Below are 13,531 nucleotides of genomic sequence, written 5' to 3' on the forward strand. Positions count from 1 at the left end.
TTACACACAAAATTAGGGTTCAGTTACGCACAATGCTGGGGTTCGGTTACACACCGAGTTGTGCTTTGGTTACCCACAATGTTGGGGTTCAGTTACACACTGTGTTTGGCTTCAGTTGCATGCCATGCTGGTGTTCAGTTACACACGATTTTGGGGTTCAGCTACACACTGTGCTGGAATTCAGTTACACGCAATGTTCGGGTTCAGTTACACACCGTGTTTGGGTTCCGTTACACACAATGTTGGGGCTCAGTTTCACACTGTATTTGGGTTCAGTTACACACCATATTGGGGTTCAGTTACACACAATTTTGGGGTTCAGTTACACACTGTGCTGGAATTCAGTTACACACAGTGTTGCGGTTCAGTTACACACCATGTTGGGGTTCAGTTGGACTCAATGTTGGAGTTCCGTTACACACAATGCTGATGTTCAGTTCTGCACAATGTTGATATTCAGTTACACACCGTGTTCAAGTTCAGATACATACCCCGTTTGGGAAACAGTTACACACAATATTGGGGTTCAGTTACACATAATGTTGGGGTTCAGTTACACACTGTGTTAGATTTGAGTTCCGCACAATGTTGTTGATTAGTTAAACACAGAGTTTGGGTTCAGTTACACAGTGTTGGGGCTCAGGTACACACAATGTTGGGGTTCAGCCACACACTTTTTGGGGGTTCCGTTACACAATGTGCTGGGGCTCAGTTATACACAATGTTGGGGTTCAGTTGCACACCGCGCTTGGGTTCGGTTGCACAACATGCTAGGGTTCAGGTACACACTATTTTGGGGTTCAGCTTCACACTGTGCTGGAATTCAGTTACGCACAATGTTGGGGTTCAGTTACACACTGTGTTCGGGTTCCATTACACACAATGTTGGGGTTCAGTTATACACAATGTTGGGGTTCAGTTACACACAGTATTTGGGTTCCGTTACATACAATGCTGTGGTTCAGTTACACACAAAATTAGGGTTCAGTTACGCACAATGCTGAGGTTCGGTTACACACCGAGTTGTGCTTTGGTTACCCACAATGTTGGGGTTCAGTTACACACTGTGTTTGGCTTCAGTTGCATGCCATGCTGGGGTTCAGTTACACACGATTTTGGGGTTCAGCTACACACTGTGCTGGAATTCAGTTACACGCAATGTTCGGGTTCAGTTACACACCGTGTTTGGGTTCCGTTACACACAATGTTGGGGCTCAGTTCCACACTGTATTTGGGTTCAGTTACACACCATATTGGGGTTCAGTTACACAATATTTTGGGGTTCAGTTGCACACAATATTGGGGTTCAGGTGCAAACTATTTTGGGGTTCGGTTACACCCCGTGCTGGAATTCAGTTACACACAATGTTGGTGTTCAGTACACACAATGTTGGGGCTCAGTTTCACACCATATTGGGGTTCAGTTACACGACATTTTTGGGTTCGGTTGCACACCGTGTTGGGGTTCAGTTACAAACTATTTTGGGGTTCAGTTACACCCTGTGCTGGAATTCAGTTACACACAGTGTTGCGGTTCAGTTACTCACCATGTTGGGGTTCAGTTGGACTCAATGTTGGAGTTCCGTTACACACAATGCGGATGTTCAGTTCTGCACAATGTTGATATTCAGTTACACACCGTGTTCAAGTTCAGATACGTACCCTGTTTGGGAAACAGTTACACATAATGTTGGGGTTCAGTTACACACCATGTTAGGGTTCTGTTACATACTGTGTTGGGGTTCAGTTACACATAATGTTGGGGCTCAGTTACACATTGTGTTGGGGTTCCGTTAGACTCAATGTTGGAGTTCCGTTACACACAATGCTGATGTTCAGTTATGCACAATGTTGGGGTTCAGTTACACACCGTGTTCAAGTTCAGATACATGCCCTGTTTGCGAAACAGTTACACACCATGTTGGGGTTCAGTTACACACCGTGTTGGAGTTCAGTTACACACACTGTTGGGGTTCCGTTGCACACCATGTTGGGGTTCAGTTAAACACCGTGTTTGGGATTCAGTTACACACCATGTTGGGGTTCAGTTACACACCATGTTGGGATTCAGTTACACACAATGTTGGGGTTCAGTTACACACCATGTTGGGATTCAGTTACACACCATGTTGGGATTCAGTTACACACGATGTTAGGGTTCAGTTACACACCATGTTGGGATTCAGTTACACACGATGTTGGGGTTCAGTTACACACAATGTCGGGGATCAGTTGCACACCGTATTGGGGTTCAGTTGCAAACGATGGTGGGATTCAGTTACACACCATGTTCGGGTTCAGCTTCACACAATTTTGGGGTTCAAATTCACACAATGTTGGGGTTCAGTTTCACAGCGCATTGGGGTCTATTAACACACAATTCCGGGGTACAGTTACACACCATTTTGGCTCAGTTACACACGCTGTTCTGATTCAGTTACTTGCAATGTCAGGGTGCAGTTACACACAATGTTGGAGTTCAGTTACACACCATATTTGGGTTCTGTTGCACATCGGGGTCGGGTTCAGTTGCACACAATGTTGGGGTTCAGTCACACACACAATGTTGTTTTGTACACACAATATTGAGCCTCAGCTACACACAATATTGGGGTTCAGTTACACATAATGTTGGGGTTCAGTTACACACTGTGTTGGATTTGAGTTCCGCACAATGTTGTGGATTAGTTAAACACAGAGTTTGGGTTCAGTTACACACAGTGTTGGGGCTCAGGTACACACAATGTTGGGGTTCAGCCACACACTTTTTGGGGGTTCCGTTACGCATTGTGCTGGGGCTCATTTATACACAATGTTGGGATTCAGTTGCACACTGCGCTTGGGTTCGGTTGCACAACATGCTGGGGTTCAGGTACACACTATTTTGGGGTTCAGCTTCACACTGTGCTGGAATTCAGTTACGCACAATGTTGGGGTTCAGTTACACACTGTGTTCAGGTTCCATTACACACAATGTTGGGGTTCAGTTATACACAATGTTGGGGTTCAGTTACACACAGTATTCGGGTTCCGTTACATACAGTGCTGTGGTTCAGTTACACACAAAGTTAGGGTTCAGTTACGCACAATGCTGGGGTTCGGTTACACACCGAGTTGTGCTTTGGTTACCCACAATGTTGGGGTTCAGTTACACACTGTGTTTGGCTTCAGTTGCATGCCATGCTGGTGTTCAGTTACACACGATTTTGGGGTTCAGCTACACACTGTGCTGGAATTCAGTTACACACAATGTTCGGGTTCAGTTACACACCGTGTTTGGGTTCCGTTACACACAATGGTGTGGTTCAGTTACACACAATGTTGGTGTTCAGTACACACAATGTTGGGGCTCAGTTTCACACAATGTTGGGGTTCAGTTTCACACCGCATTGGGGTGTATCAACACACAATTCTGGGGTACAGTTATGCACCATTTTGGCTCAGTTACACACGCTGTTCTGATTCAGTTACTCGCAATGTCGGGGTGCAGTTATACACAATGTTGGGGTTCAGTTACACACCATATTTGGGTTCTGTTGCACATCAGGGTCGGGTTCAGTTACACACAATGTTGGGGTTCAGTCACACACACAATGTTGTTTTTTACACACAACATTGAGCCTCAGCTACACACAATATTGGGATTCAGTTACACATAATGTTGGGGTTCTGTTACACACGGTGTTGGATTTGAGTTCCGCACAATGTTGTGGATTAGTTAAACACAGAGTTTGGGTTCAGTTACACACAGTGTTGGGGCTCAGTTACACACAGTGTTGGGGTTCAGCCACACACTTTTGGGGGGTTCTGTTACGCATTGTGTTGGAGCTCAGTTATACACAATGTTGGGGTTCAGTTGCACACTACGTTTGGGTTCGGTTGCACAACATGCTAGGGTTCAGTTACGCGATATTTTGGGGTTCAGCTACACGCTGTGCTGGAATTCAGTTACGCACAATGTTGGGGTTCAGTTACACACTGTGTTCGGGTTCCATTACACACAATGTTGGGGTTCAGTTATACACAATGTTGGGGTTCAGTTACACACAGTATTCGGGTTCCGTTACATACAATGCTGTGGTTCAGTTACACACAAAATTAGGGTTCAGTTACGCACAATGCTGGGGTTCGGTTACACACCGAGTTGTGCTTTGGTTACCCACAATGTTGGGGTTCAGTTACACACTGTGTTTGGCTTCAGTTGCATGCCATGCTGGTGTTCAGTTACACACGATTTTGGGGTTCAGCTACACACTGTGCTGGAATTCAGTTACACGCAATGTTCGGGTTCAGTTACACACCGTGTTTGGGTTCCGTTACACACAATGTTGGGGCTCAGTTTCACACTGTATTTGGGTTCAGTTACACACCATATTGGGGTTCAGTTACACAAAATTTTTGTGGTTCAGTTACACACTGTGCTGGAATTCAGTTACACACAGTGTTGCGGTTCAGTTACACACCATGTTGGGGTTCAGTTGGACTCAATGTTGGAGTTCCGTTACACACAATGCTGATGTTCAGTTCTGCACAATGTTGATATTCAGTTACATACCGTGTTCAAGTTCAGATACATACCCTGTTTGGGAAACAGTTACACACAATATTGGGGTTCAGTTACACATAATGTTGGGGTTCAGTTACACACTGTGTTGGATTTGAGTTCCGCACAATGTTGTGGATTAGTTAAACACAGAGTTTGAGTTCAGTTACACACAGTGTTGGGGCTCAGGTACACACAATGTTGGGGTTCGGCCACACACTTTTTGGGGGTTCCGTTACGCATTGTGCTGGGGCTCAGTTATACACAATGTTGGGATTCAGTTGCACACTGCGCTTGGGTTCGGTTGCACAACATGCTGGGGTTCAGGTACACACTATTTTGGGGTTCAGCTTCACACTGTGCTGGAATTCAGTTACGCACAATGTTGGGGTTCAGTTACACACTGTGTTCGGGTTTCATTACACACAATGTTGGGGTTCAGTTATACACAATGTTGGGGTTCAGTCACACACAGTATTCGGGTTCCGTTACATACAGTGCTGTGGTTCAGTTACACACAACGTTAGGGTTCAGTTACGCAAAATGCTGGGGTTCGGTTACACACCGAGTTGTGCTTTGGTTACCCACAATGTTGGGGTTCAGTTACACGCTGTGTTTGGCTTCAGTTGCATGCCATGCTGGTGTTCAGTTACACACGATTTTGGGGTTCAGCTACACACTGTGCTGGAATTCAGTTACACGCAATGTTCGGGTTCAGTTACACACCGTGTTTGGGTTCCGTTACACACAATGTTGGGGCTCAGTTTTACACTGTATTTGGGTTCAGTTACACACCATATTGGGGTTCAGTTACACACAATTTTGGGGTTCAGTTACACACTGTGCTGGAATTCAGTTACACACAGTTTTGCGGTTCAGTTACACACCATGTTGGGGTTCAATTGGACTCAATGTTGGAGTTCCGTTACACACAATGCTGATGTTCAGTTCTGCACAATGTTGATATTCAGTTACACACCGTGTTCAAGTTCAGATACATACCCTGTTTGGGAAGCAGTTACACACAATGTTGGGGTTCAGTTACACACCATGTTCGGGTTCTGTTACATACTGTGTTGGGGTTCGGGTACACATAATGTTGGGGTTCAGTTACACACCATGTTGGGGTTCAGTTGGACTTAATGTTGGAGTTCCGTTACACACAATGCTGATGTTCAGTTATGCACAATGTTGGGGTTCAGTTACACACCGTGTTCAAGTTCAGACACATGCCCTGTTTGGGAAACAGTTACACACCATGTTGGGGTTCAGTTACACACTGTGTTGGAGTTCAGTTACACACACTGTTGGGGTTCCGTTGCACACAATGTTGGGGTTCAGTTAAACACCGTGTTTGGGATTCAGTTACACGCCATGTTGGGGTTCAGTTACACACCATTTTGGGATTCAGTTACACACGGTGTTGGGGTTCAGTTGCACACAATGTCGGGGATCAGTTGCATACCGTATTGGGGTTCAGTTGCAAACGTTTGTGGGATTCAGTTACACACCATGTTCGGGTTCAGCTTCACACAATTTTGGGGTTCAAATTCACACAATGTTGGGGTTCAGTTTCACAGCGCATTGGGGTCTATTAACACACAATTCTGGGGTACAGTTACACACCATTTTGGCTCAGTTACACACGCTGTTCTGATTCAGTTACTCGCAATGTCGGGGTGCAGTTACACACAATGTTGGAGTTCAGTTACACACCATATTTGGGTTCTGTTGCACATCGGGGTCGGGTTCAGTTGCACACAATGTTGGGGTTCGGTCACACACACAATGTTGTTTTGTACACACAATATTGAGCCTCAGCTACACACAATATTGGGGTTCAGTTACACATAATGTTGGGGTTCAGTTACACACTGTGTTGGATTTGAGTTCCGCACAATGTTGTGGATTAGTTAAACACAGAGTTTGGGTTCAGTTACACACAGTGTTGGGGCTCAGGTACACACAATGTTGGGGTTCAGCCACACACTTTTTGGGGGTTCCGTTACACAATTTGCTGGGGCTCAGTTATACACAATGTTGGGGTTCAGTTGCACACTGCGCTTGGGTTCGGTTGCACAACATGTTGGGGTTCAGGTACACACTATTTTGGGGTTCAGCTTCACACTGTGCTGGAATTCAGTTACGCACAATGTTGGGGTTCAGTTACACACTGTGTTCGGGTTCCATTACACACAATGTTGGGGTTCAGTTATACACAATGTTGGGGTTCAGTTACACACAGTATTCGGGTTCCGTTACCTACAATGCAGTGGTTCAGTTACACACAAAGTTAGGGTTCAGTTACGCACAATGCTGGGGTTCGGTTACACACCGAGTTGTGCTTTGGCTACCCACAATGTTGGGGTTCAGTTACACACTGTGTTTGGCTTCAGTTGCATGCCATGCTGGGGTTCAGTTACACACGATTTTGGGGTTCAGCTACACACTGTGCTGGAATTCAGTTACACACAATGTTCGGGTTCAGTTACGCACCGTGTTTGGGTTCCGTTACACACAATGGTGTGGTTCAGTTACACACAATGTTGGTGTTCAGTACACACAATGTTGGGGCTCAGTTTCACACAATGTTGGGGTTCAGTTTCACACCGCATTGGGGTCTATTAACACACAATTCTGGGGTACAGTTACGCACCATTTTGGCTCAGTTACACACGCTGTTCTGATTCAGTTACTCGCAATGTCGGGGTGCAGTTATACACAATGTTGGGGTTCAGTTACACACACTGTTGGAGTTCAGTTACACACCATATTTGGGTTCTGTTGCACATCGGGGTCGGGTTCAGTTACACACAATGTTGGGGTTCAGGCACACACACAATGTTGTTTTTTTTACACACAACACTGAGCCTCAGCTACACACAATATTGGGGTTCAGTTACACATAATTTTGGGGTTCGGTTACACACAGTGTTGGATTTGAGTTCCGCACAATGTTGTGGATTAGTTAAACACAGAGTTTGGGTTCAGTTACACACAATGTTGGGGTTCAGTCACACACACAATGTTGTTTTTTTGCACACAACACTGAGCCTCAGCTACACACAATATTGGGGTTCAGTTACACACAGTGTTGGGGCTCAGTTACACACAGTGTTGGGGTTCAGCCACATATTTTTTTGGGGTTCCGTTACGCATTGTGTTGGGGCTCAGGTATACACAATGTTGGGGTTCAGTTGCACACTACGTTTGGGTTCGGTTGCACAACATGCTGGGGTTCAGTTACACACTATTTTGGGGTTCAGCTACACACTTTGCTGGAATTAAGGTACGCACAATGTTGGGGTTCAGTTACACACTGTGTTCGGGTTCCATTACACACAATGTTGGGGTTCAGTTATACACAATGTTGGGGTTCAGTTGCACACTACGTTTGGGTTCGGTTGCACAGCATGCTAGGGTTCAGTTACACGATATTTTGGGGTTCAGCTACACACTGTGCTGGAATTCAGTTACGCACAATGTTGGGGTTCAGTTACACACTGTGTTCGGGTTCCATTACACACAATGTTGGGGTTCAGTTATACACAATGTTGGGGTTCCGTTACACACAGTATTCGGGTTCCCTTACATACAATGCTGTGGTTCAGTTACACACAAAATTAGGGTTCAGTTACGCACAATGCTGGGGTTCGGTTACACACCGAGTTGTGCTTTGGTTACCCACAATGTTGGGGTTCAGTTACACACTGTGTTTGGCTTCAGTTGCATGCCATGCTGGTGTTCAGTAACACACGATTTTGGGGTTCAGCTACACACTGTGCTGGAATTCAGTTACACGCAATGTTCGGGTTCAGTTACACACCGTGTTTGGGTTCCGTTACACACAATGTTGGGGCTCAGTTTCACACTGTATTTGGGTTCAGTTACACACCATATTGGGGTTCAGTTACACACCATGTTGGGGTTCAGTTGGACTCAATGTTGGAGTTCCGTTACACACAATGCTGATGTTCAGTTCTGCACAATGTTGATCTTCAGTTACACACCGTGTTCAAGTTCAGATACATACCCTGTTTGGGAAACAGTTACACACAATGTTGGGGTTCAGTTACACACCATGTTCGGGTTCTGTTACATACTGTGTTGGGGTTCAGTTACACATAATGTTGTGGTTCAGTTACACACCATGTTGGGGTTCAGTTGGACTCAATGTTGGAGTTCCGTTACACACAATGCTGATGTTCAGTTATGCACAATGTTGGGGTTCAGTTACACACCGTGTTCAAGTTCAGATACATGCCCTGTTTGGGAAACAGTTACACACCATGTTGGGGTTCAGTTACACACTGTGTTGGAGTTCAGTTACACACACTGTTGGGGTTCCGTTGCACACAATGTTGGGGTTCAGTTAAACACCGTGTTTGGGATTCAGTTACACACCATGTTGGGGTTCAGTTACACACCATTTTGGGATTCAGTTACACACGATGTTGGGGTTCAGTTACACACAATGTCGGGGATCAGTTGCATACCGTATTGGGGTTCAGTTGCAAACGTTGGTGGGATTCAGTTACACACCATGTTCGGGTTCAGCTTCACACAATTTTGGGGTTCAAATTCACACAATGTTGGGGTTCAGTTTCACAGCGCATTGGGGTCTATTAACACACAATTCTGGGGTACAGTTACACACCATTTTGGCTCAATTACGCACGCTGTTCTGATTCAGTTACTCGCAATGTCGGGGTGCAGTTACACACAATGTTGGAGTTCAGTTACACACCATATTTGGGTTCTGTTGCACATCGGGGTCGGGTTCAGTTGCACACAATGTTGGGGTTCGGTCACACACACAATGTTGTTTTGTACACACAATATTGAGCCTCAGCTACACACAATATTGGGGTTCAGTTACACATAATGTTGGGGTTCAGTTACACACTGTGTTGGATTTGAGTTCCGCACAATGTTGTGGATTAGTTAAACACAGAGTTTGGGTTCAGTTACACACAGTGTTGGGGCTCAGGTACACACAATGTTGGGGTTCAGCCACACACTTTTTGGGGGTTCTGTTACACAATGTGCTGGGGCTCAGTTATACACAATGTTGGGGTTCAGTTGCACACTGCGCTTGGGTTCGGTTGCACAACATGCTGGGGTTCAGGTACACACTATTTTGGGGTTCAGCTTCACACTGTGCTGGAATTCAGTTACGCACAATGTTGGGGTTCAGTTACACACTGTGTTCGGGTTCCATTACACACAATGTTGGGGTTCAGTTATACACAATGTTGGGGTTCAGTTACACACAGTATTCCGGTTCCGTTACCTACAATGCTGTGGTTCAGTTACACACAAAGGTAGGGTTCAGTTACGCACAATGCTGGGGTTTGGTTACACACCGAGTTGTGCTTTGGTTACCCACAATGTTGGGGTTCAGTTACACACTGTGTTTGGCTTCAGTTGCATGCCATGCTGGGGTTCAGTTACACACGATTTTGGGGTTCAGCTACACACTGCGCTGGAATTCAGTTACACACAATGTTCGGGTTCAGTTACGCACCGTGTTTGGGTTCCGTTACACACAATGGTGTGGTTCAGTTACACACAATGTTGGTGTTCAGTACACACAATGTTGGGGCTCAGTTTCACACAATGTTGGGGTTCAGTTTCACAGCGCATTGGGGTCTATTAACACACAATTCTGGGGTACAGTTACGCACCATTTTGGCTCAGTTACACACGCTGTTCTGATTCAGTTACTCGCAATGTCGGGGTGCAGTTATACACAATGTTGGGGTTCAGTTCCACACAATGTTGGAGTTCAGTTACACACCATATTTGGGTTCTGTTGCACATCGGGGTCGGGTTCAGTTGCACACAATGTTGGGGTTCAGTCACACACACAATGTTGTTTTTTTACACACAACACTGAGCCTCAGCTACACACAATATTGGGGTTCAGTTACACATAATTTTGGGGTCCGGTTACACACAGTGTTGGATTTGAGTTCCGCACAATGTTGTGGATTAGTTAAACACAGAGTTTGGGTTCAGTTACACACAGTGTTGGGGCTCAGTTACACACAGTGTTGGGGTTCAGCCACACATTTTTTTGGGGTTCCGTTACGCATTGTGTTGGGGCTCAGTTATACACAATGTTGGGGTTCAGTTGCACACTACGTTTGGGTTCGGTTGCACAACATGCTGGGGTTCAGGTACACACTATTTTGGGGTTCAGCTACACACTGTGCTGGAATTCAGGTACGCACAATGTTGGGGTTCAGTTACACACTGTGTTCGGGTTCCATTACACACAATGTTGGGGTTCAGTTATACACAATGTTGGGGTTCAGTTACACACAGTATTCGGGTTCCGTTACATACAATGCTGTGGTTCAGTTACACACAAAGTTAGGGTTCAGTTACGCACGATGCTGGGGTTCGGTTACACACCGAGTTGTGCTTTGGTTACCCACAATGTTGGGGTTCAGTTACACACTGTGTTTGGCTTCAGTTGCATGCTATGCTGGGGTTCAGTTACACACGATTTTGGGGTTCAGCTACACACTGTGCTGGAATTCAGTTACACACAATGTTCGTGTTCAGTTACGCACCGTGTTTGGGTTCCGTTACACACAATGGTGTGGTTCAGTTACACACAATGTTGGTGTTCAGTACACACAATGTTGGGGCTCAGTTTCACACCATACTGGGGTTCAGTTACACGCCATTTTGGGGTTCGGTTGCACACCATGTTGGGGTTCAGTTACAAACTATTTTGGGGTTCAGTTACACCATGTGCTGGAATTCAGTTACGCACAATGTTGGGGTTCAGTTACACACTGTGTTCGGGTTCCATTACACACAATGTTGGGGTTCAGTTATACACAATGTTGGGGTTCAGTTACACACAGTATTCGGGTTCCGTTACATACAATGCTGTGGTTCAGTTACACACAAAATTAGGGTTCAGTTATGCACAATGCTGGGGTTCGGTTACACACCGAGTTGTGCTTTGGTTACCCACAATGTTGGGGTTCAGTTGCACACTGTGTTTGGCTTCAGTTGCATGCCATGCTGGGGTTCAGTTACACACGATTTTGGGGTTCAGCTACACACTGTGTTGGAATTCAGTTACACACAATGTTCAGGTTCAGTTACACATCGTGTTTGGGTTCCGTTACACACAATGTTGGGGCTCAGTTTCACACTGTATTTGGGTTCAGTTACACACCATATTAGGGTTCAGTTACACACAATTTGGGGTTCAGCGGCACACCGTGTTGGGGTTCAGTTACACACTATTTTGGGGTTCAGTTACACCCTGTGCTGGAATTCAGTTACACACAGTGTTGGGGTTCAGTTACACACCGTGTTGGAATTCTGTTGCACCAAAAGTTGGTGTTCAGTTATACACCGTGTTGGGGTTAAGTTACACACCATGTTGGGGTTCAGTTAGACACAATGTTGGAGTTCAGTTACACACAATGCTGCTGTTCAGTTACGCACAATGTTGGGGTTCAGTTACACACCGTGTTCGGGTTCAGTATCCACACAATGTTGGGTTTCAGTTACAGACCATGTTCGGGTTCTGTTACATACTGTGTTGGGGTTCAGTTCCACATAATGTTGGGGCTCAGTTACACATTGTGATGGGGTTCCGTTCGACTCAATGTTGGAGTTCCGTTACACACAATGCTGATGTTCAGTTATGCACAATGTTGGGGTTCAGTTACACACCGTGTTCAAGTTCAGATACATACCCTGTTTGGGAAACAGTTACACACCATGTTGGGGTTCAGTTACACACTGTGTTGGAGTTCAGTTACACACACTGTTGGGGTTCCGTTGCACACCATGTTGGGGTTCAGTTAAACACCGTGTTTGGATTCAGTTACACACCATGTTGGGGTTCAGTTACACACCATGTTGGGATTCAGTTACACACGATGTTGGGGTTCAGTTACACACAATGTTGGGGATCAGTTGCATACCGTATTGGGGTTCAGTTGCAAACGTTGGTGGGATTCAGTTACACACCGTGTTCGGGTTCAGTTTCACACAATTTTGGGGTTCAAATTCACACAATGTTGGGGTTCAGTTTCACAGCGCATTGGGGTCTATTAACACACAATTCTGGGGTACAGTTACACACCATTTTGGCTCAGTTACACACGCTGTTCTGATTCAGTTACTCGCAATGTCGGGGTGCAGTTACACACAATGTTGGAGTTCAGTTACACACCATATTTGGGTTCTGTTGCACATCGGGGTCGGGTTCAGTTGCACACAATGTTGGGGTTCAGGTACACACTATTTTGGGGTTCAGCTTCACACTGTGCTGGAATTCAGTTATGCACAATGTTGGGGTTCAGTTACACACTGTGTTCGGGTTCCATTACACACAATGTTGGGGTTCAGTTATACACAATGTTGGGGTTCAGTTACACACAGTATTCGGGTTCCGTTACCTACAATGCAGTGGTTCAGTTACACACAAAGTTAGGGTTCAGTTATGCACAATGCTGGGGTTCGGTTACACACCGAGTTGTGCTTTGGCTACCCACAATGTTGGGGTTCAGTTACACACTGTGTTTGGCTTCAGTTGCATGCCATGCTGGGGTTCAGTTACACACGATTTTGGGGTTCAGCTACACACTGTGCTGGAATTCAGTTACACACAATGTTCGGGTTCAGTTACGCACCGTGTTTGGGTTCCGTTACACACAATGGTGTGGTTCAGTTACACACAATGTTGGTGTTCAGTACACACAATGTTGGGGCTCAGTTTCACACAATGTTGGGGTTCAGTTTCACACCGCATTGGGGTCTATTAACACACAATTCTGGGGTACAGTTACGCACCATTTTGGCTCAGTTACACACGCTGTTCTGATTCAGTTACTCGCAATGTCGGGGTGCAGTTATACACAATGTTGGGGTTCAGTTACACACACTGTTGGAGTTCAGTTACACACCATATTTGGGTTCTGTTGCACATCGGGGTCGGGTTCAGTTACA

The sequence above is a fragment of the Pristiophorus japonicus genome, chromosome 15, assembly GCF_044704955.1.
Source record: "Pristiophorus japonicus isolate sPriJap1 chromosome 15, sPriJap1.hap1, whole genome shotgun sequence".
NCBI lineage: Eukaryota > Metazoa > Chordata > Chondrichthyes > Pristiophoridae > Pristiophorus > Pristiophorus japonicus.